General features: G+C 38.0%; 1 protein-coding gene across 3 annotated transcripts in view; it reads left to right on the forward strand.

Moving 5' to 3' along the window:
- The window catches only part of LOC137238219 (piercer of microtubule wall 1 protein-like), a 92,472-nt gene that overhangs the window by 46,799 nt on the left and 18,002 nt on the right, over window positions 1-27,671 (forward strand). Inside the window, exon 1 of one of the 3 annotated variants that reach the window (XM_067762962.1) lies at window positions 12,203-12,941. The exons of the other annotated variants lie outside the window; for them this stretch is intronic. The gene's annotated coding sequence lies outside the window, so the exon portion shown is untranslated. Of the gene's footprint in view, window positions 1-12,202; window positions 12,942-27,671 lie in introns of those variants that run through there. 3 annotated transcript variants of the gene reach the window in all.

Consider the following 27,671-nt stretch of genomic DNA (forward strand, 5'->3'; position numbering starts at 1 on the left):
TTACTTGTTTATAAACTCGAATTGCTTGGCTTTCAACCTGGCCTAACTCGCTGGATCTCCTCCTATCTTTGCGGTAGAACTCAAAGAGTCATTTTTAAAAACATTTCTTCGAATGTCATCGATGTTCCCTCCGGTGTGCCTCAGGGCAGCCATCTCGGTCCTATTCTGTTTTTGCTCTTTATAAACGATATTTCCACAACTATATAATATTCTAAAATTTTAATGTATGCCTACGACGTAAAACTTTTTAAGTCATACGCGTCGGTTGAAGAACGTTCTGTACTCCAGGCGGATTTAAATTGTTTAGTTACTTGGTGGTATGCGAATTTTATGCCGCTCAACATAGAAAAATGTAAATTCATGTGTTTTTCACGTGGGAACATACAGCCAGCTTCTCACACAATTAATGGCCAAACTCTGGAAAGCGTTGGTGTTTTTGTCGACTTGGGAGTTACAATGAATTGTAAACTTAGTTTCAACCCTCAAATTAATGCCACAGTCAATAAAGCAAGAGGAGTTTTAGCATTTGTGAAAAGATGGGCAAAAGAGTTTAGTGATCCTTACGTTACAGATACCCTTTTTACATCATTGGTGAGGCCGATATTAGAATATGGATCGATAATTTGGTATCCGCGTCATCAAGTTCATGTGGATAGACTAGAATGAATTCAAAAACAGTTTTTACTTCTCGCCTTGAGAAATCTTCAATGGGATTCTCCGTATAATCTTCCTTCTTACACTAATCGGTTAAAACTAATAAATCTTCCTACCCTTGCAAGTCGTAGAGAAATGCTAGGTGTACTATTTATGTCTAGACTTTTAAAGGATCGATTTCCAGCACATTTCTTTTGAACGAAGTAAACTTGAATGTTCCACGCCGAGTTTCAAGGCATTGTAAACCTATAATTCTTAAACAAATCAGAAGCCATTTCCAACTAAACGAACCTTTTCTGTGTTTGTGTGAAGATTATAACTCTCACTCGAGAATAATTGATGTTTCGGACTCGCTCTTTGCCATAAAAAACACGGTTCTATCTTCTCTTAAAAATTAAAACAAATTATATTTATACTTTTAATCTATTGTAGTTTGTGAATCTATATTTCTCAGCTGATAAGTTTCTCTGTAGCTGAGAGGTTTTAGATCTCGGCGCGTAAGAAGACACTGCTCAAAGACTCGGTAACAAAAATAAAAAATAAAAAAAATAAAAAAAGCTATGTATGAATTAAAAAACACAAAAACAAAAAAAAAAAAACCAAAAAAAAAATAACAGGATTAGCCTGGTTTCATCGGGCCACTTGAGGGCAGTGCGCTGCCACAACGTCATTTAGTTCTTTTTTTTTACTAAATTACAAAAATATATAAAAAATACATTAGACAAAAATAATTTTTAAACAGATAACTTGATAAGCAGGCTAGCGTGAATAGCACATATATTTTATTTTCTCCTTGCGGACGGGGCCGCGGGTAAAGGCTAGTAATTACATATATTACATGGAAAAAAGTCAGAAACTAATACAAATGAGCTATGTTCAATATTTCCAGTGTTGCTTTGGGAAAATTTACAATAATAATGTTCAATAGAATTATTTTCATTATACATATATATGTCTCTTTCCCAAAGAAAAATTTAATTTGGTAATTCTATACGACAGCATGACACTGCTAATACGCGTCCAAAAATATCGAGAGAGGTGTCAAACGGCGCGTCTTGACATCAGTATTAATAATCCGAAACTGGAAAAGAAAAAGTTTAAGTCGTTCAAAAGATATTAACGAAAAACCTAAAAATGACCCACGGGTCCCTCCGAAACCGGGGGTGGGATCCACAGTATTTTTGCGCAGAACACATTTCTGCATTGGCGGCCTTCGGTCGCGCTTATAAAAAATTACCCTGGGTGGGTCCAACACCGGTTTGGAGACCAAAACTATATCCGCGCAAACCACTTATGTTCACCATTTTTTTGTGGGTACCCCAACATTACAACAACCACATGAAAATCGCCAACTGATACTGACTGATACTGATGTCAATACGCGTCTTTTCACACCTCTCTCGACATTTTTGGACGGGTATTAGCAGTGTCATGCTGCCGTATAGAATTACCCTTAATTTATATCTAACAAAGAGTTTTAATTATTTATTCCAAAGTATCTTTTTAAAATTCAACTAGCTATGATTACATAATTACTAACATAATTTTTTGGTGGGAGCCCAATCCCTGATCTACCTCAACATTTCTTCTTATACATATGTGATCCGTGACCTACTTTTAGTTGCACATATATACATACATATGTATATGTATACAGAGGAAGATAAAAAAAAAATAATAAGGAGAAGCTCAGCTGCTTTGATTTATATGTAGAGAGGTATGTAGAATCATTCCCGAGAAAAATTTCAATACAGTAGCGTCCAAAGAAAAATTATCAAAAAAGAAGTAAGGAAGATTAAGTTCGGGTGTAACCGAACATTACATCCTCAGCTGAGAGCTTTGGAGACAAAATAAAGGAAAATCAACTTGTAGGAAAATGAACCTAGGGCAACCCTGGAATGTGTTTGTATGACATGAGTATCAAATGGAAGGCATTAAAGAGTATTTTAAAAGGAAGTGGGCCTTAGCTCTATAGGTGAACGCCTTTTCGAGATATCGCCATAAAAGTGGGCCAGGGGTGACTCTAGAATGTGTTTGTACCATATGGGTATCAAATGAAAGGTGGTAATGATGGTTTTAAAAGGGAGCAATTAGTTGTATATGTGAAGGCGTTTTCGAGATATCGACCAAAATGTGGACCAGGGTGACCTAGATCATTATTTGTCGGGTACCGCTAATTTATTTATATATGTAATACCACTAAAAGTATTCTTGCCATGATTCCAAGGGCTTTTGATTACGCCCTGCAGAACTTTTTCATTTTCTTCTAATTAATTTGGTAGGTGTCACACCTATTTTACAAAGTTTTTTCTAAAGTTATATTTTGCGCCAAAAAACCAATCCAAACCAAACCATGTTTCATCCCTTTTTTCGTATTTGGTATAGAATTATGGCATTTTTTCATTTTTCGAAATTTTCGAAAAGTGGGCATGGTCATAGTCGGATTTCGCCCATTTTTAATACCAAGATAAAGTGAATTCAGATAAGTAGGTGAAGTAAGTTTAGTAATGATATATCAATTTGTGCTCAAGTTATCGTGTTAACGGCCGAGCGGGAGGACAGACGGTCGACTGTGTATAAAAACTGGGCGTGGCTTCAAACCGATTTCGCCCATTTTTACAGGAAACAGTTATCGTCATGCGATCTATTTTCCTACGAAATTTCGCAAGGATTAGTAAATTTTTGTTCGACTTATGGCCTTAAAAGTATTGTAGACAAATTAATTGAAAAAGAGCGGAGCCATACCCATTTTGAAATTTTCCTTTAATTTTGTATTTTGTTGAGCCATATCATTACTGGAGTTGAATGTTGACGTAGTTTGCTTATATATTGTAAAGATAGTCAGTTTTTTGTTAAAATTTGATTTTAAATATTTTTTTGTTAAGTGGGCGTGTTCCTCATTCGATTTTGCTAATTTTTATTTAGCACACATATAGTAACAGGGGTAACGTTCCTGCCAAATTTCATTTCATCAATCCGTTGTCCAAAATTTTACTAATTTTCTATTTTGCGTCATAAGGTCAACCCACCTACCAAGTTTCATCGCTTTAGCCGTCTTTGGTAATGAATTATCGCACTTATTCGGTTTTTCGAAATTATCGATATCGAAAAAGTGGGCGTGGTTATATATAGTACGATTTCGTTCATTTTAAATAGCGATCTGAGATGAGTGCCCAATAACTTACATACCAAATTTCATTAAGATACCTCAAAATTTACTCAAGTTATCCTGTTAAGAGACAGACATACGGACGGACGGACATGCCTCAATCAAATTTTTTTTCGATACTGATGATTTTGATAAATGGAAGTCTATATTTATCTCGATTTCCTTTATACCTTTACAACCAACCGTTATCCAATCAAAGTTAATATACTCTGTGTGCAAAGCACGCTGAGTATGAAAATAAAAATGATTTCGATCATTTGTATTACTTGTAATGGGATATCACTTTCCGAACAGAGGAAGTTCGTGAAAGGCACTCCCAATCCAAGGTACGTACCTCCTCTCGTTTGCTTATCGATCACTTTCACTACAGCCTAAGCCTCAGTGAAGCTGACCGATAAACCCCTAAAACTGTCCGAGAAGGAAAATAAGAAACAGAAAAAATAGTTGAAATTCAAACGAGAGAATTGGCTAAAGGCAGTTTAAAGTTAAAAATAGAGGTAGAGAATATTGGAAAATTTTAAAGAAACCGGGTTATTTCCGTTGGCGCCATTTTTTTTTTTTTTTTTTTTTTTTTGTGTAAGCCACGGTTTGTGTGCAAGAAGTCATGGTGGCACAGGCATGCTGGAAACCCAGGCTAAGCTCGTCGTTGGTCGCGGTTCTTTCCACGGCTTTCCGCTCACAGCTACACAAACAAAAAAAAAAAAAGAAGTAGATGCCTGTGATGAAACGGAGAAAGGAAAGAGAAAGAAGAGCATAGCGGAAGAAGACAATCTTGTCAGTTGGAGCCAACCCACCCCTTTAGCCCACATCCCGCGAACTACCTTTGAATTGTACTGTGCTTCCACAACAAAAGTAGCATTCCTTATTACTGACAATCGTACGTCTGTCATAGAGACAAGTCATATACGTCAGTCGGTCTATGGATCGGACGCGTGGACAGCAAACATTATGCCGGAGGACAACACCCACTCTAAAATATGGCGAATTTAGCCTACCATCCTTAAAACGGAGAAAGCAGAAAATGTGTCTCATTTGCATTGGTTTTATTTATTAACAAACAAAAGTTCTTCATAACTCTGATAAAGAGGTACTAACTATTTCCACTCGGTGGTTAACTTAAATAATACAAAATGGTGAAAAGAATAAAATTAACAAGTAAGGAAGGTTAAAGGAAGGTTAAGTTCGGGTTTAACCGAACATTACATACTCAGTTGAGAGCTATGGTGACAACATAAGGGAAAATAACCATGTAGGAAAATGAACCGAGGGAAACCCTGGAATGTGTATGACATGCCTATCAAATGAAAGGCACTAAAGAGTATTTTATGAGGGATATTGCCGTAAAGGTGGATCAGGGTTGACTCTAGAATTTTTTTGCACGATATGGGTATCAAATGAAAGGTGTTAATGAGTATTTTAAAAGGGAGTAATCCTGGCGGCCACCGTGGTGTGATGGTAGCGTGCTCCGCCTATCACACCGTATGCCCTGGGTTCAACTCCCGGGCAAAGCAACATCAAAATTTTAGAAATAAGATTTTTCAATTTTTCTAAGCGGGGTCGCCCCTCGGCAGTGTCTGGCAAGCGCTCCGATTGTATTTCTGCCATGAAAAGCTCTCAGTGAAAACTCATCTGCCTTGCAGATGCCGTTCGGAGTCGGCATAAAACATGTAGGTCCCGTCCGACCAATTTGTAGGGAAAAATCAAGAGGAGCACGACGCAAATTGCAAGAGAAGCTCGGCCTTAGATCTCTTCGGAGGTTATCGCGCCTTCCATTTATTTTTTTTTAATCCTTAGTTACATAGGTGGACGCCGTTTCGAGATATCGCCATAAAGGTGGACCAGGGGTGACCCTAGAATTTGTTTGTACAACATGGGTATCAAAAGAAAGGTGTTACTGAGTATTTTAAAGGGAGTGATCCTTAGTTCCATAGCTGGACGCCGTTTCGAGATATCGCCATAAAGGTGGACCAGGGGTGACCCTAGAATTTGTTTGTACGATATGGGTATCAAATTAAAGGTATTAATGAGGGTTTTAAAAGGGAGTGGTGGTAGTTCTATAGGTGGTCGCCTTTTCAGAGATATCGCCATAAAGGTGGACCAGGGGTGACTCTAGAATGTGTTTGTACGATATGGGTATAAAATTAAAGGTATTAATGAGGGTTTTAAAATGGATGGTGGTAGTTGTATAGGTGGTCGCCTTTTCGAGATATCGCCATAAAGGTGGACCAGGGGTGACTCTAGAATGCGCTTGTACAATATGGGTATCAAAAGAAATGTGTTAATGAGTATTTTAAAAGGGCGTGGGGCTTAGTTCTATAGGTGGTCGCCTTTTCGAGATATCGCCATAAAGGTGGACCAGGGGTGACTCTAGAATGTGTATTGGTACTAAATTAAAGGTATTAATGAGAGTTTAAAAGGGAGTGGTGGTCGTTGTATATGTGAAGGCGTTTTCCAGATATCGACCAAAATGTGGACCAGCGTGACCCAGAACATCATCTGTTGGATACCGCTAATTTATTTATATATGTAATACCTGCCAAAATTTCAAGGGTTTTTTATTTCGCCCTGCAGAACTTTTTCATTTTCTTCTACTTAATATGGTAGGTGTCACAATCATTTTACAAAGTTTTTTCTAAAGTTATATTTCGCGTCAATAAACCAATCCAATTACCATGTTTCATCCCTTTTTTCGTATTTGGTATAGAATTATGGAATTTTTTTCATTTTTAGTAATTTTCGATATCGAAAAAGTGGGCGTGCTCAAAGACGGATCTCGACCATTTTTTATACCAAGATAAAGTGAGTTCAAATAAGTACGTGAACTCAGTTTAGTAAAGATATATCCATTTTTGCTCAAGTGATCGTGTTAACGGCCGAGCGGGAGAAAATTCCCTTAGTAATGCTACATAAAAATAAAAGTTATGTTTACTAATATGTATATGTTTAGGTAACCTACATTAGTTATATAACCACAACGTTTGTTCAAATAGAACATTTTGAACTAAGAACATACGTTTCTTGCTCATATCTTACAAACTTATGAATGGAATCAACACACAAGCACAATGTAATATGTATGTATGCCCATTTACAGTTTGAGTGTCATTCTCTGTGCGTCGAGTGTGTTATCAGCATTTACCAGTTTGAGTGGCATTGCAAATTGAGCTTTGTGCCATTGTGTTATAAATTAATCCATAAGTGTGCGTTTCGCACATTACAATAACACAGCACAGTGCTGTGTTACCCAGCCTTAATTGGCGGTAAGAACACCTATCAAAAGAAGTACGGAGTACGTGGTAAGCGCTAAGCTCGCCGTACTAGTTACACATTCCAAGAATTGTAATTAAATACAATGTTCACTGCGTTGTAGTGTGGACAGCGATGGTTGGCCGCTGCAATAGTACAGGTCTACAAGTAGGATATGTTTGCTTCCTTCTCTTTCTAACACACTGCCGTTTGACACTGACCGAAGTGTCAAACTAGCGTGGAACCTGCGTGGAACATGAGTTTGACACTGAACGAAAATTACCGGGGTTGCTGTCATCGACATTGACGCAGGGAAACAAAAAAAGGAGCGGAATATCAAATATGGGTTGCTGCGATGGTAACTTTTTTTAAACAAATTTAGTATGAAAATGTAAAGTGCATCTATATGGGACCTACAAAAATTTAAGAATAACAAGTAAGGAAGGCTAAGTTCGGGTGTAACCGAACATTACATACTCAGTTGAGAGCTATGGAGACAAAATAAGGAAAATCACCATGTAGGAAAATGAACCTAGGGTAACCCTGGAATGTGGTTGTATGACATGTGTATCAAATGGAAGGTATTAAAGAGTATTTTAAGAGAGAGTAGGCCATAGTTTTATGGATGGACGCCATTTAGGGATATCGCCATAAAGGTGGACCAGGGCTGACTCTAGAATGTGTTTGTACGATATGGGTATCAAATGAAAGGTGATAATGAGTATTTTAAAAGGGAATGGGCTTTAGTTCTATAGGTGAACGCCTTTTCGAGAAATCCCCATAAAGGTGGACCAGGGGTGACTCTAGAATATGTTTGTACGATATGGGTATCAAATGAAAGCTGTTGATGAGTATTTTGAAAAGGAGTGATCCTTAGTTCCCTAGGTGGACGCCGTTTCGAGATTTCGCCATAAAGGTGGACCAGGGGTGTCTCTAGTTGTACGATATGGGAATCAAATGAAAGGTGTTACTGAGCGTTTTAAGAGGGAGTGGGCATTAGGTCTATAGGTGGACGCCTTTTCGAAATGTCGCCATTAGGGTAGGCCAGGGGTGACTCTAGAATGTGTTTGTACGATATGGGTATCAAACAAAAGGTGTTACTGAGCATTTTAAGAGGGAGTGGGCATTAGGTCCATAGGTGGACGCCTTTTCGAGATATCGCCATTAGGGTGGGCCAGGGGTGACTCTGGAATGTGTTTGTACGATATGGGTATCAAATGAAAGGTGGTAATGAGTATTTTAAAAGGGAGCAATCCTTAGTTCTATAGGTGGACGCCTTTTCGAGATATCGCCATAAAGGTGGACCAAGGGTGACTCTAGAATGTTTTTACGATATGGGTATCAAACGAAAGGTGTTACTGAGCATTTTAAGAGGGACTGGGCACTAGGTCTATAGGTGGACGCCTTTTCGAGATATCGCCATTAGGGTGGGCCAGGGGTGACTCTAGAATGTTTGTACGATATGGGTATCAAACGAAAGGTGTTACTGAGCATTTTAAGAGAAAGTGGGCATTAGGTCTATAGGTGGGCGCCTTTTCGAGATATCGCCATTAGGGTGGGCCAGGGTGACTCTAGAATGTGTTTGTACGATATGGGTATCAAATGAAAGGTGGTAATGAGTATTTTAAAAGGGAGTAATCCTCAGTTCTATAGGTGGACGCCTTTTCGAGATATCGCCATAAAGGTTGACCAAGAGTGACTCTAGAATGTTTGTACGATATGGGTATCAAACGAAAGGTGTTACTGAGCATTTTAAGAGGGAGTGGGCATTAGGTCTATAGGTGGACGCCTTTTCGAGATATCGCCATTAGGGTGGGCCAGGGGTGACTCTAGAATGTTTGTACGATATGGGTATCAAACGAAAGGTGTTACTGAGCATTTTAAGAGGGAGTGGGCATTAGGTCTATAGGTGGACGCCTTTTCGAGATATCGCCATTAGGGTGGGCCAGGGGTGACTCTAGAATGTTTGTACGATATGGGTATCAAAGGAAAGGTGTTACTGAGCATTTTAAGAGGGAGTGGACATTAGGTCTATAGGTGGACGCCTTTTCGAGATATCGCCATTAGGGTGGGCCGGGGGTGACTCTAGAATGTTTTTACGATATGGGTATCAAACGAAAGGTGTTACTGAGCATTTTAAGAGGGAGTGGGCATTAGGTCTATAGGTGCACGCCTTTTCGAGATATCGCCATTAGGGTGGACCAGGGTTGACTCTAGAATGTGTTTGTACGATATGGATATCAAATTAAAGGTATTGATGAGGGTTTTAAAAGCGAGTGGCCCTTAGATGTATATGTGAAGGCGTTCTCGCGATATCGACCAAATGTTTTTCAGGTGATCCAGAAAATCATCTGTCGGGTACTGCTAATTTATTTATATATTCAATAACACTAACAGTATTCCTGCCAAAATTCCAAGGTCTGTTGATTTTTTCATTTTCTTCTACTTAATATGGTAGGTGTCACACCCATTTTACAAAGTTTTTTCCAAAGTTATATTTTGCGTCAATAAACCAATCCAGTTACCATGTTTCATCCCCTTTTTCGTATTTGGTATAGAATTATGGCATTTTTTTAATTTTTCGTAATTTTCGATATCGATAAAGTGGGCGTGGTTATGGTCGGATTTCGGCCATTTTTTATACCAAGATAAAGTGAGTTCAGATAAGTACGTGGGCTAAGTTTAGTAAAGATATATCGGTTTTTGCTCAAGTTATTGTGTTAACGGCCGAGCGGAAGGACAAACGGTGGACTGTGTATAAAAACTGGGCGTGGCTTCTACCGATTTCGCCCATTTTCACAGAGAACAGTTAACGTCATAGAATCTATGCTCCTAGCAAATTTCAAAAGGATTGGTAAATTTTTGTTCGACTTATGGCATTAAAAGTATTCTAGACACACTAAATGAAAATGGGCGGAGCCACGCCCATTTTGAAATTTTCTTTTATTTTTGTATTTTGTTGCATCATATCATTACTGGAGTTGAATTTTGACTTAATTTACTTATATACAGTAAAGATATTAAATTTTTTGTTAAAATTTGAATTTAAAAAAAATTTTTTTAAAAAGTGGGCGTGTTCTTCATCCAATTTTGCTAATTTTTATTTAGCACATATATAGTAATAGTAGTAACGTTCCTGCCAAATTTCATCATGATATCTTCAACGACTGCCAAATTACAGCTTGCAAAACTTTTAAATTACCTTCTTGTAAAAGTGGGCGGTGCCACGCCCATTGTCCAAACTCTTACTAATTTTCTATTCTGCGTCATAACGTCAACCCATCTACCAAGTTTCATCGCTTTAACCGCCTTTGGCAATGAATTATCGCATTTTTTCGGTTTTTCGAAATTTTCGATATCGAAAAAGTGGGCGTGGTTATAGTCCGATATCGTTCATTTTAAATAGCGATCTGAGATGAGTGCTCCGGAACCTACATACCAAATTTCATCAAGATACCTCAAAATTTACTCAAGTTATCGTGTTAACGGACGGACGGACGGACGGACGGACGGACGGACGGACATGGCTCAATCAAATTTTTTCTGGATCCTGATTATTTTGATATATGGAAGTCTATATCTATCTCGATTCCTTTATATATGTACAACCAACCGTTATCCAATCAAACTTAATATACTCTGTGAGCTCTGCTCAACTGAGTATAAAAACACGGGTGCTAAATTTTTCTGCCCGTTCAACAGCTCTCCGCGAAAAACAGTTTAAACCCGTGTGATCGGCTGCCAAAACATTTCCAAAAATGTGGAAAGAGGTATGAAAAGACGCGTTTTGTCCTGGTATCAATAATCCAAAGGCGAAAACGTGTTGGGATTATTAAAACCGTGGGCCTCCCCCGACGGTTTTGGTCGTGTTTTAGCAATCGTCCCTGGTAATTAAGTATCACAATTTGTTAACTAAAATTGTCCAGGACATATGGATTTTAAAGAGAGATGTAATTAAGTGCTCGTTTGAAAGTAAATAAGGATATTTCTTTGCAATTTTACGATACAAATTTTAGGCAGTATTCGTTAGCAGCTACTACACTTCTTGGACCTAAGAAGTACAACAGTGCCAAATAGCATCCACAAAAAATCGAACAAGAGCAAGCATTTTGATCAGGTGAGCTTAGCTGTGTGTGTGTGAACTAAAAATAAATAATTGGACTTCGTTTTGTAACGTCCATTGTAAAGGTGTACAAGTAGGATATGTAGCAGCACGCATATAAACAGCCACGCTCACCTGATAAAATGCTTGTTCTTGTTCGTTTTTTTTGTGAATGCTATTTGGCACTGTTGTACTTCTTAGGTCCAAGAAAAGTGTGGTAGCTGCTAACGAAAACTGCGTAAAATTTTTATCGTAAAGTTACAAAGAAATATCCTTATTTACTTTCAAACGAGCACTTAATTGCATCTCTCTTTAAAATCCATATATTTTGGACAATTTTATTTAACAAATTGTGATAATTTATTACCGGGGAAGATTGCTAAAAGACGTCCAAACCCGTCGGGGGAGGTATTAATAGACGCGTTATTGCTTCGCTTTAAATAATTCTAATACTTTTTCGCCTTTGGACTATTTATAACAGGACAAAACGCGTCTTTTCATATCTCTTTCAACATTTTTGGACGGGTTATTGCAGTCGACCTCGGTTTCAAACTGTTTTCGCGGAGAACTTTTGAACGGGTAGAAAAACTTAGCACCCGTGTTTTTATTCTTAATACTGGAATAACTACGCGTCCTCAGATACCCCAATTCAAGACTTTTGTATAATTGTCTGTAGGACCCATATAGCTGCACTACATTTTCATACTAAATTTGTTAAAAAAAATTTACCATCACAGCAACCCATATCTGATATTCCGCTCCTTTTTTTGTTTCCCTGCGTCGCTTTCCACTACAGCAACCCCGGACACGTCGTTCAGTGTCAAACGCATGTTCCACGCACGTTCCACTGAGTTCCACAATAGTTTGACACTGACCGAAGTGTCAAAGGGCAGTGTGTTAGAAGGAGATAGGAATTGTTTCCATCTCATACATATCATACTTGTAAACCTGTACTATGGTAACGTCGTCCCGTCAAGTTCGTTTTTCCCCACAACTCATCCGCGTGCTATAAAAGGACGTTATTCATGTGGTTGAGAATAAAATGGCGGATAGTGCTGGAATCGAAGTGACAAAAGGTTAAATTAAAAGCATTTATAGTACTTGGAGTAAACCATCAAATCAGAAAGAAATTAAAAGCATTTATCGAAAAGAAGCAACTGTTTATATTTGAACGAGAGTAAATACAAACAACTTAAACTCTACAAACGTGTTTCGAAATTCATATTATACATATATCCGAGTGCGCTCTTATCCAGTCCAAATGTGTAGAGATCTTTGCAGAAACATCGGGTTCATTACTGCCACAATCATCAATCACGAAGCCAGTCACGGCCACTAGCTTGTCGGCCAAAATTGCAGGACCACCAGAATCGCCAAAACAGAAACCCTCATTAACCGGACGAGCTAAACAATATAAGTCAGAAGTATCCAAAATAAATACGTCATTACATGCTGATCTTGGCAAAACCTTTTCGGTAGTATATTACAATTTTGTCGCTAAGGTGCCAGAGGGCGACTGTCGTCCCCACCCAGCTATAGTCACTGGTGTGCCGGCAGGTACCTCCGTAGTATCCAATGCGATAGCTTTTATAGTATTAGAATAAACGAGCGGTGTTTTCACGCGAAGAATTGATAAATCATGTAATTTATGAAAATAATTCTCATTAGCAACGATTTCAGCAACTTCAACGATTTCTCCACCACACAGGTGCTCATTGGAACCCGCACGAATAGAATATTTTTTGACGTCTTCCCTGTAAAGATGAAAATGTAAGTATTGTATTCGCTGTGTAAATCGATAAAAATATTACAAGATAAATTTACTATTGTCATCGATGTGGCCAACACAATGTGCGGCTGAGAGTACATATCGATTACTTAAAATCGATCCACCACAAATATGTAGATCTTCCTTTATTACGGATACTATAAATGGAAATTGTCCTATTGTGGCGTCAACACCTTTAAGTATACGCATGTCGTTGGAGGGTTTAGCGCTAGTAGATGTGACTACCACGAAACAGAGTGCTGTGCAGACGTGTTTACACTGCTCTCTAAGTAAATTTCATTTATCTCGTGAAATCAATGTAAACAAATAAATATTTCTATACTTGTGATTTATATCGCGATCTCTAAACAAAATGTCTAATAGTGCCTTTAGAAACTATAATTGAATAAATATTTTAATATTCAAAAATTATAAAGTTTATTGACTTTCATATAAAAAAATTTTGCATAAGTGCTTCTGCATATTTTAATTCTTTATGACTATTCTTCGTTACTCTCAAAATGCCGTGCATATGTGGCTGTAGAGTAGAGCGAACGCAACCAAAAGTGCAGTGCTCAAAGTGCATTGAACTTTTTCATATGGACTGTGTCAAGATTCGCCCAGCTGATCTGGATTGCTTGACTGAAACGGGTAAACAATTCATATGTAATGGGTGTATTGCCTTGCGTCGTAACTCTCTGCGCTCACCGCCACCTATCATAGATTTCAATAAGTCTATTAATCTCAGTGATGCTACAACAACATGCATTCCTGATAAAACAAATAACTTCAATAGTCAACCTATGCTTTCTTATGTTGGCAGTGTTGACGTAAGTCATCCTCACTCATCTCAGCAAACAAGTGCTTTAGATTTGGCTCTAATTGAGATCAATTCTCTCAAAAATTATAACAAATTTCTTATTGACCAATTGGAAATATTAAGTGAAATTCGCTCTCTACACAACAAACTTCGTTTAGATGAGTTGTTCTCGGCCATTGCTTCGCTAGCTTCAGATTTAAATACAAATAAATGCACATGTTCTACAGATATTCGTTCTGCTTGCGCCGCTACTGCAGTTAAAACGTCAGAGACAACATCGTCGAGTACAGATGACGCATCTCTTGCCTGTGCAATTGTCGACGCCACCTGCAATGATACTGCGATCTCTGCTGCTGCTATGACTTCTGCTGATGTTGATGTCAACAACAAGAGTCCAATTGTTACTGCTATCACCGATCGTTGCCCAATTTCTAATGATAACAATGTGAGTGAAATTCAACTATGTGCCACTAAGCAGAATGTTACTACTGTGGTTCAGGCATGCTCAACACATCTCTCTCACAGCTCTTCTACTGCAAATAATATTGAATCTCCCTCACAGTGGACTCAGGTTCAGAGAAAAACGCGTAAAAACAAAAAACGCACTAAATCTCTGTCTTCTGGTACTAACGTTGACGTGGTAGGCAATGATAAAATCAGTGATTCTAATAACGCGGGAAGTCAAGTCCATCAAAAGGAAACCCCCCAAGTCCAAACCAGATCGCGTAGTCTAGTGATCGGAGTCAGTACTAACACTGAACTTGATGTAGTTTCCGCAAAAAAATGGATCCATCTATCGTCATTCAAATCTAATGTCACTGCTGATAATATAATCTCCTATGTGGTTAAAAATACGAAAATCGATGGCAATGAACTTGCCTGCTTCCCTCTGGTTAAAAAAGATACAGATTTTACTAAACTCTCTAGAGTAAATTTTAAGCTTGGCGTGTCAGCTACCTTCCTGGACGCAATTATGGATCCCTTGCTATGGCCAGCAAATGTGAAAGTTAAACCGTTTAAAAATGTTCGCAAGCAAGCAAGTAGCTCGGACCCAGTGTCAAGCGACGATTAGCAATCACTGAACAATGTGGTGAGTGCTCTGCCTCCAATTAATGGGCATAGTGAGATAAAGGTATATTTCCAAAACCTTTCTGGGATGAGGACCAAAGCCGATCTTGTTCACACCTTCAGTTCCCAATTGGATTATGACGTCTTTGTTTTCATCGAAACATGGCTGAATGGAAGTTTTTTCGACAGTGAGTTCTTCGACTCTAATCTTTTTAATGTATTCCGCAAAGATCGAGATGCTAACGCTACTGGTTTTCTTCGTGGCGGTGGGGTCTTAATTGCGGTCAAACGTCAGTTATCCTCCTGTTTCTTTCCGCTTAGTAATGGTGACGTTTTGCTCGACCAAATTTGTGTTTGCATTAATAGTTCTGATTCACAAGGCTCCCTATATCTCCTTGCATCATACGTGCCACCAGGCAGTTCCTTTGAACTATACAAGGCACACGCTGACAACATAGTTTCGCTAGTTATTAATAACCTAAGTGATAATCATCTCTGCGTGCTTGGTGACTTCAACTTATGCAATATTGACTGGTCAACTAATGTTTGTAATTTTGGTCTTACACCTAATAATCTCTCTGCAAATCACGAATTATATTTCATTGACAATTTACTTAGTCTTAATTTATTGCAAATCAACAAATGTGTTAATACTTTAAATAGATTACTCGATCTCATATTTATTAGTGATAATATTAATTGTGAAATCAGTGAATGTACAAATCCCATCACTCACAAGGACAGGCATCACCTACCCTTGGTTATTAATTTTAGTTTTTATAGTTTTGCACAGGATACTTCTGAAAGCAGATTTACTTTTAACTTTAATTCGTTTGATTTTCCCAGTTTTAATAGTTTTTTATCTGAAATAGACTGGAAAGTGGTACTTGAAGGACTGGATACTTCTAATAGTTTCCAAACTTTCAAATCTATTCTATTAAATCACTGCCTGCATAAAATTCCTATGAGACGAATGAGTCTTTAAAAGTGGTAACAAAAATGATGTGCGTAATTACAGACCTATTTCAAAGCTTTCTACCATTTCCAAAATTTTCGAGCATGCTGTTAATGCCAAGTTGAGTTTTGCGGTTAAGTCTTTAATATCTCCCTTCCAGCATGGTTTTGTCGCTGGTAGATCAACAGTTTCAAATCTTGCTGTTTTTAGTGAATATTGTATTGAATCTTTTTCTGCAGGTTATCAGGTTGATTGCATTTATACGGACTTTTCAAAAGCTTTTGACAAAATCCATCATAGTGTTTTAATTAAAAAATTAGGTTGCCTTGGTTTCCACTCTTCGTTTCTTTTATGGGTAAAGTCTTATTTAAGTAACAGACAGTGTGTTGTTTCCATTGATGGACAATCGTCTAGTCCGTTTGTAGCCACTTCTGGGGTTCCCCAAGGGAGTATATTAGGTCCACTTTTATTTATCTTATTTATTAATGACGTAAGTAGTTGTTTTTCATTCGCGAAGTGTTTGCTATACGCCGATGACTTAAAGCTATTTTCTGCCATTAAGACGCCAGATGATGCCTTAATGTTGCAGAATGATATTAATAAATTGCACCAATGGTGCCTGAATTCCGGTATCTCTTTGAATCCGTCCAAATGCTTTCAAATGACCTACTCGAAGTCAATTAATCTTCTAACTACAAATTATAGTATCTCTAATTATGAGCTTCAATGTGTTAATGAGATTAAGGACCTTGGTGTTGTCTTTGACAATAAGTTTTCTTTTAGTAAGCACATAAATTTCATAACCTCTAAATCATATTCTATGCTTGGCTTTGTAAGGCGCAATGCTACCAAATTCTCTGATCCCTACACGTTTAAGCTACTTTACACATCTTTTGTTAGATCTAATCTGGAATATGGCGTATTTATTTGGAGACCAAGTAGTCAAACTGCTATTACCAGAATTGAAAGAATACAAAAAATTTTTCTCAAATATGCCCTTCGTCCATTAAACTTCTCTGATCCTATACCCGCCTACTCTGCGCGACTTATGCTTTTAAGCCTTAAGTCTTTAGATAATCGCAGATCAATACTCTGCTTGTCATTTACGTATGATATTATTAATGGGTTCGTTGACTGTCCATATTTATTGGATAGGATTCGATTTAATATTCCTCGGAGGTGTCTTCGCAGTTTTTATACATTTTATTGTGAAAATTTTAAAACCCACTATTCCAGTAATGCTCCAATTGCTCGTGCTCTCCGTGAGTTTAACTCTATCAGTACTGTTGTAAATCTAGACTTTTCTGCTCCAAAAGCGAAACTGCTAAATATGTTAAAATCTGCTTTCTAAGTATTATGTATTATTTTTCAAATAACTATCTCTTAACTTTAGTTTGTATCATAGTCTGTAAGGATTTAAGTCCATTGACTAAGTGAAATAAAGAAATAAAGAAAGAAAGAAATAATGGCGAATACTTTGCACATACTTCCTGATGTTTAAGAAAAAAACTGAATTTTAAATTTATACGAGTCTACCTTATATAGGTAAAATAGATTAATATGATTTGAAAAAGAAAGTATGCTCTCCCAAACTTGAAGGTGGTGGGTGCTGGATTACCATATATCTGTCGAATATCGAGATATATTTTTTTGTTATTCTTGCGACATTTACTACACTATACGACAAAATCACGTTTTCGGGACCAAACCAATTTTTTTTAGCCATAAGCAAACAAGTAATTTCTCTCTTTTTCGAAGTAAGACTCCAAAATAAATATGCTGACTTACGATGTTCGAAAATCGGGCCATTCTAATATGTTTGTTTTTTATTTATTGTGTTAAAAATATAAAAAAAAACAAAACAAATTTATATACAAGATTAGGTAAGACTGAATGAGTCCATAGTGTTACTAGAAGTTTGTTAAACGATCAAACCAGGACATGGAATGTTATAAAATAATTCTACTATTACTGCTTCTAGATGTGATAGTTGTATCTGCTCTTTTAGTTGTAGTGTTATTTGAACTTCGTACTTCTACTTCATTATAACTTTTGCCAAAGTGAAAAAAGCAAAGTTAGATAGCGGATTCGATCCCAGCGCGTTGAAATGCCAGATTATGCTTTCCTCTTCTGCGAGTTCAGGGTATTTAACTTTAAGACTGGAGTTCGCCGGGAAATTCGCGGCATGGAAGTCGGACGCCTTTTTGTGGATATCATTGAGGACCTTTTTGTGTTCTTCTACATACTGCTGAGTTTCCAGGTGCCGCATTTCCTCATAATGCTTGCGGAGATGGCTTGTTAAGTCCCTGGGACGCAGGGCCTCTTCAATCAGATGTCCGTTGGGATGCCCAGGTACAGCATTTCATGTCTCTCCCTAATGGAGAGTACTCTCGCGCCACTGTGTAGATGGTGTTCTGGGGACATTAGAAGACAGCCCGTAGTGTTTCTGAGAGCGGTGTTTTGATAGGCCTGTATTTTCTTCCAGTAAGTAATTTTTAGGCTCGGCAACCCCCGCTATGGTAGCCTCATTTATCAAAACATATCATAACATCTTGTATGTGTAACACAATATTTCGAAAGAATTTCTGGAATCTCTGATTTGCAGCACTTTTCATAAATTAAATTTTTTATTTTTGGATTTTCAGCAACAAATTTAAACTCCTCGGTTTTGTTAGTAAACCAGAAATGAATGCACGTTTTTGTTTTAATTGTTTAAACTTTTTGGGTTTGTTTTAAGACAATTCCGAGATCTTAGACGTATGGCACTATTAAGTTTCAAGTTTAAACCCAATTAGATTAAAAAAGCAGTTAAGTAAATTAAAGGAGTTTTAATTTAGATACAAAGAAATTTAAAATATTTCTTAAGCAGATGAATGGCTTAAAATTTGTGTTCAAAATTTCAACAAATTGAATTTTCAATAGTAAATTTATACTCTTGGGTTTTGTTAGTAAGCCAGAAATGTAAACTAGTTGCTATATTAAGATATTATTTTTGGGTTTGGTTTTAAAACAATTTTGAGAATCAATTAAATTTAAAGCTTAAACCCGATAAGATTAGAAAACAGTATAGTAAATTGAAGAGTTTTGAATTAAGGTAAAAATCTTGAAAAATTGCTTAAACCGATGAATGGTTTAAAATTTAGACTCTAATTTCTAACCGTACAGGTAAGGTTGAACTTCCGGTTAGTATGCACATCGTAAGTTTCATCTCTTCTCTCTTCAGAGATATGAGCCACTTTGTTCTTATATCGTAGGCTTTGCACAAGATCTTAGAAATTTTGCAGCACCGCGCTTTTGTCCATGCCTTTCCTGCTTGATGGATCATGTGCAACTCCTGTTTCCTTTTGCTGTCTCCCAAACGCATTGGGACAACTATCGTCGACTCTTCGAGTACTGCACGCTCCTTTGTCAGCTCATAGGCCTTTTCGTTATCTTCAATCCCTTTATGACCACAAACCCAATATAGATATAAGGTGCGGTCGGAGCGAAGTCTCTGTAATGCTTCTTTGCATTCCAGTACACTTCTTGATGAAGTATTGTATGAGATTATTGCCTTAATCGACGCCTGACTAGCAGTATATATAAGGGCGCGACTGCAGCTTAAGCATGCTTCCTCCAGAATTTCTGCTGCTTTCTACACCGCTACAATTTCCGCCTGAAAGACACTGCAGTGATCTGTCAACATGTAGGATCTACTTATTTCGGGATCGACACAGTAAACAACAGACGCGATCCCTTCCGTAAATTTGGAACCATCAGTATACACATGCATAGTGTGTTACACCATTTCCGCACCCTTGCGCCAGCCTTCCGGCACTATCGTGGCCCCATTCTATCGGTGTAAGCTTAAAAAAATGAGTACAGATAAAAGAAGAAAATAAGGCAAATCACGTCTCCATTTTCACTTTTTTAACTATTCAAACACAATAAATCAATAAAATATATAAGGATATTCGAACTTCGAAAGCCAATATCGAAAAAATTGGGAAATTACTTATTTGCTTATGAATCATTCCCTTAAAAAAATTTTATTTCGGCCATTAACCAGCCGAGTGTTGTACAGTGTTATTTATTCATCTGGTACCGATGTTTTTGTTGAGTTAGTTAATATTAATTTAAGCATAACCCAGCAAAAAGTCATGTGAACAAATTTTGAGCAAACTGATTTTTTGAAGCCGATAACCTGTAGATACAAATGCGGGATATTTCCTATTCGCAAAATCAAGATAACTTAAGCAAAAGTTTAGTCCCTTTACGAAATTTGGTACCCTACCCTGGCTTATCTCGAATTAGAGTACATTGGTATTGAAAATGGCCGAAATCGAATCGTCATCGAACATTTCCAAAATTTAGAAAAATGCGATATTTTAATACGAAAGACTTAGTTATAAAGTGATGAAACTTGGTCCGGGGGTTGACCTTATGAAAAAAAAATTGAAATTTGGAAAATTTTGGCGTGGCCCGCCCCTTTTTTAGGTAATCTCTATAATACTATTAATACCACAAATCGAACAAAAATCGGCCCATCCTAACGAAATGTGGTATTGGATTGTTTTTGTAACAAAAACTGTTTCTTGCAAAAATTGGCAAAATCGGTTGAAAGCCACGACAGACTTTCTTTCGAAAAATGGAAAATATGGGACAATGCATTAACAACTACTAGTGAAGTGATGAATTTGGGCGAATGGAATATGTTCGTAAAGCCGAATAAAGATTTAGTAAATTTCTGGCGTGGTGCCGCCCTTATTTGCGAGCAGACACTTTACTTGGTATATTTATTTTTTTATTTGTTTTATATATCGTCGCTCGCTTGCCAGAAGCATGAATGTGCCAAAATGAAAATGTTGGGAAATCGAGTTTCAAAGTCTATTGCTCCCTCAAAATTAGAAGAATTAGTTTCTAATATATTCACACTATGGTCTTTCACCTGAGATAATTGCTCTGCTCGCAGCCCTTCTATTTTCCGAGATTTAGCACATTCATTTTTCTGGCACAACAAAAATTGTAAAAACTGATATAATTTTTTGTTAACACAGCTATACAAAAAAATTAAAAGTAGTCAGATCAGCTAATGCGACTCATGTTTTCTATACATTTTGATGCGCTGAACCCAAATACGCTATAAGAATTGAACCAAGTGGTGATGGTATGGCCTTAACTTCAAAACACGTAAAAAATTAGTGCAGATTGATTTTTAAATAATGTTAGGGCCAAGCCACTATGCGGCAGAATTGTCGCAGCGGAGTGGGGTGGGGCCATAATTAAGAGGAAGGTGTGCAGGGGCACGCCACAGGGGGGTGTCCTATCTCCTCTCCTCTGGGTTGTGGTAGTCAACGAGCTTCTTGTGGAGCTGGAAGCCAATGGTTGTCGGGTGGTTGCCTATGCAGATGACCTCGCTATCCTAGTCAGAGGCAAATTTCTGGGCACCCTGCGCGATGTTCTGCTGGGCTACCTGGATACTGTGGCTAGGTGTGCTAAGTCATGTGGGTTGGCGGTCAACCCGGGAAAAACGGAATTGGTCCTTTTCACAAGGAGATATAAGATGCCCGATTTCAGAACGCCCTCGATTGGAGGGGTACCGTTGGTACTTTCTGATAGGGTTAAATATTTGGGGATTGTTTTGGACAAGAAACTGTCCTGGATACCCAATGTGGAAGATCGGGCCAGGAAGGCCGCCATTGCCTTGTACTGCTGCAGAGGAGCTATTGGAAAGAGATGGGGACTCTCGCCAAGAATAGTACACTGGCTTTATGAGATGGTGGTCAAACCGATTCTGCTATATGGGGTGCTGGTCTGGTGGAAAGCACTGGACACGGCGAGCACCTCCAAAATGTTAGTGTCAGTGCAACGGACGGCGCTGATCGGTATCAGTGGCGCTCTCAGAACAACAACTACCTTGGCACTGAACGTCATGCTGAACATATACCCAGTAGATATTGCGGGAAAGGCGGCCGGGGCAAGGTCGTTGGTCAGGCTTCGTGATATGGGATATAGACTTTCTGACCGCGGACACTCTAGCCTTCTTACCAGTTTCGACTTCATCCCGGACAGAACGGACTACTGTATGCCGATAACTGCTCCCTATACAACCTTCACCCCAGTTATTCCAGAGAGAGAGGATTGGGGAAGTGGAATTATCTGGGGCATGGGACCGGTTAACTTGTTCACGGATGGGTCAAAGCTGGATGGAAAGGTTGGTGGGGGGGTCTTTTGTCAAGAGCTAAATTTAAGCCGCAAGTTTAAGTTGGCTGATCACTGCAGTGTATTCTAAGCGGAAATTGCTGCGATTAAGGATGCGGTGGATGGAATGCTATCCAGTGCTATCACGGTTAGGGAATTTAACATCTACTCTGATAGCCAAGCGGCTATCAAGGCCTTGAGCTCAACTACAGTGCGATCGAGGGTGGTCTGGGAGTGCCTGACCTCGCTTGCGATTGCATCGAATTATTTTACAATTAAGATTATCTGAGTCCCGGGCCATAGTGATATCCCGGGTAACTGTCAAGCGGATCTCTTAGCCCGCATCGGTACAACTGAACCGGATGAAGATGGCTGTAGGGATTTCGGGATCCCGATGGCCACCTGTGGATTGCTCCTCCATAGCTGGGCCTCGAATCAGCTCAGCAAACGTTGGACGGATACCACGTCTTGCAGGGTAGCAAGATCTTTCTGGCCAAAAGTGGATGGCAGGTCTGCTGAAATAATTGGGTCCACTAAGGCTCACCTATCAATGGTCATTGGGGTTTTGACGGGGCACTGTCCCATGGGTATCCATGCGGTACGTCTCAATATACTGGAAACTCCATCCTGCTGCAGCTGTATGGAGGATGATGAGGTGGAATCACCAAATCACTTTATGCTTGATTGTCCAGCTTTTGCCAGAACTAGGCGAAAGTACTTCGGTCGCGACACACTTGGATCTCCCGAGGATATATCCAAAGTTGAGATCGGTATCATTCGGAGCTTTATCGTTGCTACCCAGCGATTCTCTAAGTAGCTAGATCTAAGTCACCGTTATTTTTGGTGTATGTGGTATCACAACGGACCTTCGTGTTGTCCAAGTGAGCTATCCTTATCAGGGCAGCTACCACCTAACCTATCCTATCCCTATCCTAGGGCCAAGCCAATACCTGCTAGGCCAATTCTGTTGGCGGATTGGGATTCGGAGCATCACAGTACTTGGGAAAACATGCGCGGCTTTGACTTATCGAAAGTATGTATGTAAATGAAAAAGTTACACATTCAATTCAATTTCATATACACTAATGTGTTTTTACTTAAGATATTATTGCAAAATTAGAACTAGTTATTATTCTCATCAGAATCAGAATCTTCTGAAATATTGGGTTTGGTAAAGCGTTGCTCTCAAGATTTTTATAAAAAGAATGATAATGTAGAATGTTTTTGGCCGTTAATATAAAATATTTTAAAATTTTATTGAGCTCAAGGCCGGTTTTAAATAAAACAAATAAATATGTTTTTGTTTTAATTTAATATTTATTTGTTTTATTTAAAACCGGCCTTGGGCTCAATAAAATTAAAAAAAAAAGAATGATATTATTTTGGTATAACCAGTTTTTGACACAATTTTTTCAAGTATTTTAGTTTTGATTCGAGAAGAGGCAACGGCTTCGAACAAACCGGGTTGCCTTCAATTAAAGAACTATCTTTTTCGAATATTCAGCTATTAAAAATTCTTCATCGGTATAATTTTTTTTGAAGATACCTTATACAGCTCATCTTTTGTGTATCTCAACTAGCATATGCATATATCGCATAGGTAGTTTTATAGCTCCCTGAGTAAAACAATTATAAATAAAAAAATCGTCAAACAACTCTGTGTGAACCTCGAAAAGTTTTGGTGAGTTACGAGCTCCTCTTATAATTTGTACCCAACCTACAGGCACGTATACCGGAACATTCGAACATACGAATGTGTGCTGTTCTTACTTTTTTTCAAAAATTGTTTAGCCATATCAACGAATGTGTCATACAAACAGGAAAATCATTACCTTTTTGCCAGCCCGAAACATGAATGTGCTACATTCATTTTTCTGGCTCAACTTTGTGTGATTGAATTGTACATTCATGAAAATGGCACCGCAAATTATTGGGGTTTCCATGTGCGTAGGAAGCTCTAGATTGCAGTGCTAACATGCTGTGTTGACACTGATGTGTTATAGGTGAATATCGAAAGTCGATATGAGTGTTGGCACAATAACGAAGCACAGTACTGTCTTACTCACCTCTAATGCCATTCTCTTTTGACGCTTTTGGCGTCATTTAGAAGATATAATTTGTAGCTCAGACTGAATATTTTATTTTTGCGATAAAATGGTTAAGAAGTATTTCAATTGAACAAAAAACGTTGCAAAGATTTTTTTTTGCAAAATGAAGAGAAATATAATTTGCAAACCGAAGACATTTTACGGACTCTAAACGCAGGGTGAAAGGGTTTCCATCATCCATGAAATTCCAAGATAATATTTCCAGCGATGATCAAGAGATTGCCGGATTCTTTGCGGAAATTTTAAAATCAAATTACTCTATTGAGACCAACGTTTCGCTTAATGAATATCCATACTATATTGATACATGTAATTCAATCAGAGCTCCATTTATATCTTCAGAAGATGTATTATCTTATTTAAAAACTTTAAAAGTATCATATACATATGGCCCTGACATGATCTCGACACAGTTTCTTAAAAAATGTGCTGCATTAGGGTGCTTACAAGGGATATGGTGAATTTTAATTTTTGTTCTATCTTTCGGGGCACTCTCTTAAAATATGCCAATAGATCAGAAAGTGGTTATTGCAAAGTTTCAGGCCAATCTGATAATGTTAACACGTGCCTCATTGAGGTCAAAGTTAGGAAAAACAGCGATTTTGCAGAAAAAATTTTAGTGTTTCGTCAGTAAAAGCGAAACTATTTACGCCAGGAACTTCACTCGTATATCATTCGATAGGTAATTTTCTTTGTATTAATTTTGATAATATTTTTATAAAACGGTTATTTTTAGCAGTATTTGGCATTTATCCGATCATCTTAAATTAATACAAATAAAATTACCTATCGAATGATATACGAGTGAAGTTCCTGGCGTAAATAGTTTCGCTTTTACTGACGAAACATTAACATTTTTTCTGAAAAATCGCTGTTTTTCCTAACTTTGACCTCAATGAGGCACGTGTTAAAATTATCGGATTTGCAATAATAATTTTCTGATCTATTAGCAGATTTTAGCAGAGTGCTCCGAAAGATAGAACAAAAATTAAAATTCACCGTATACATTGTAACCACTATCAGCCGCTAACAGATTTATTTAATTTATCTTTAATATATGGTGTTTTTCCAACAATGTGGAAAGAATCTTATCATATCCCGCTCCATAAGAATAGAACCAAGTCTTCAATAGAAAACTCCTGGGGCATAGCAAAGTTATCCGCTATCCCAAAATTATTTTAAGCTATTGTTACCCACCACCTAACGTTCTTTATTTCCGCCATAATTGCGTTTCTAATGGATGTAGAAAATGCCTTCACACTGATGTAATTTACACCGATTTCTGTAAAGCTTTCGATAAAGTATCACACCCATTACTTATTTATAAGCTCGGTCAACTTGGTTTTCAACCCCGTGTTATATGTTGGATTTCTTCGTATCTTGGTAATCGTACGGAAAAAGTAATCTTTAAAAATATACTTTCTGGCGTCATCAATGTGTCTTCTGGCGTTTCACAGGGCAGCCATCTTGGTCGGATTCTGTTCTCGTTCATAAACGATTTATCCAATACAATAAAAAAAATAAAATACAATAAAAAATCTTGATGTACTCTGACGATGTAAAACTTTTCAAATCATACGGGTCTGTTGAGGAACATTCCTTGCTTCAAACGGAGTTAAATCACTTGGTTACCTGGTGTACTGTAAATTACATATATGCCGCTCAATCTTAAAAAATGTAAAGTCATGTGCTTTTCTCGGAGAATTTCGCCACCAGCTTCATATATAATTAACAACTATAGTCTAGAAATTGTAAATAATTTTGTTGAGAGTCATGATGGATTCTAAACGTAGTTTCAACCCACATATTAATGCTACTGTGAATAAAGGCAAAGGTGTTTTGCATTTGTTAATCTTCAATGGGATTCTTTATATAATATTCCACCTTATACTAATCGATTAAAGTTTATCAATCTTCCAACTCTTGCTAGTCGGAGGGGAATGCTTGGTGTAATATTTATGACAAAACTTTTTAAATGGATCAATTTCAAGCCCATTACTTCTAAACGAAGTGAACTTTTGTGTTCCCTCTCGGACTTCGAGGCACTGCAAACCACTTCTGCTGAAACAATGTAGAACGAATCTCGAACTAAATGAACCTTTCGGCGTTTATGCCAAGATTATAATTCTCACTCAAACACATTTGTTAGCTCGGACTCCCTTTTTTCTATAAAAAGGCTGTTCTCACCTCTCTTAATAATTAATGTATTGTGACGAATATTAACATCTTTAAGTGTTTACTAAGTAAATAATCACGCAACAACAGAAAAAAAACATTGTACACATGTACATGTACATAAACACAATCATCATGTACACACAAGCAACAGAGAGATACTCCCAAACGCATGTCATCATCAGCTACTACTTTGCTCACATATACACACGCATATGGTTACACACTACAAATACACGCGGGTCGTATGGCTGGTGACCAGGTAGAGGATTCTAGAAGAAGAAACGTCTCGACATGGGCAGAGAGTATAAAAGCAGCAGAAGCTGAGTAGTCCGTAATCAGTTTGATTTAATCACGCTATTGGTTGTGAAGTATTATTGTGAAGTACTTTCAAGTGGTCTAATAAAGACCAATTTTGCATTATTGAATATTGGCGTTATTTATTCAACAGTTTAGCGATTCGAACGTTAGCAGAGGATTTGGAATAAGCGGAATTTCCCTACATTCGTTACAATTGGTGTCAGAAGAGGAATTGTTGAATAAATTCCGAAGATTTCGAATACAAAAAGGACATTGCAAAGTGGAGTGAATTAAAGATCCAGCAACTGAAGAAGGAGTTGGAGAGCCGTGGATTGAATACAACCGACAATAAACTTGAACTTCAGGCACGACTACGAGAGGCAATGGAAGCAGAAGGAATTAACGTGGAAAAGTATGCCTTTCATCTTAATGGCGCTGAAATAACAAAATTGGAGAAGAAAAATGAAACACCGCAGACAATGGCGAACGCAGACTTGAACACGATATTAGCTGCAATATCTGCACAAACGTCGACAGTAATATCCAAGATGGAAACTCAACTGGAAGGACAGAAGACATATATGGCATCCAAGATGGAAACTCAACTGGAAGAACAGAAGACATATATGGCATCCTAACTGGAATTGCAGGAGACACGCATAACATCCAAGATGGAAGAACAAGAGGAGCGCTTATCATTGCAGGTGGCACAAATGTCTTCGCAGTTAGAAGCACAGGAAGCTGGAAGCGCAGGATGCAAAAATCGCTCAATTTGAGGCAGAAGTCGATGATTTAAAAGGTCATATGGAGCAGTTGCAACTAAATCGCCCAGCAGTTTCAGCGAGTAATCCAAAGATAAAAACACCATCCTTTGACGGTTCTGTTCCTTTCCAGGTCTTTAAGCTACAGTTTGAGAAGACCGCAACAGTGAAAAACTGGAATGCTGAAGATAAAGTTGCTGCATTGTGCGTGGCTTTAAAAGGACCAGCTGCGGAAATCTTACAGACCATCCCGGAGTACGAACGGAACAGTTATGAAGCATTGATGGCTGCTGTAGAACGACGGTACGGAAGCGAACACAGGAAACAAATCTAACAAATATAATTGCAAAACCGCTACCAACAAT

This window comes from Eurosta solidaginis, chromosome 1 (assembly GCF_040869045.1).
Source record: "Eurosta solidaginis isolate ZX-2024a chromosome 1, ASM4086904v1, whole genome shotgun sequence".
NCBI classification, from domain to species: domain Eukaryota; kingdom Metazoa; phylum Arthropoda; class Insecta; order Diptera; family Tephritidae; genus Eurosta; species Eurosta solidaginis.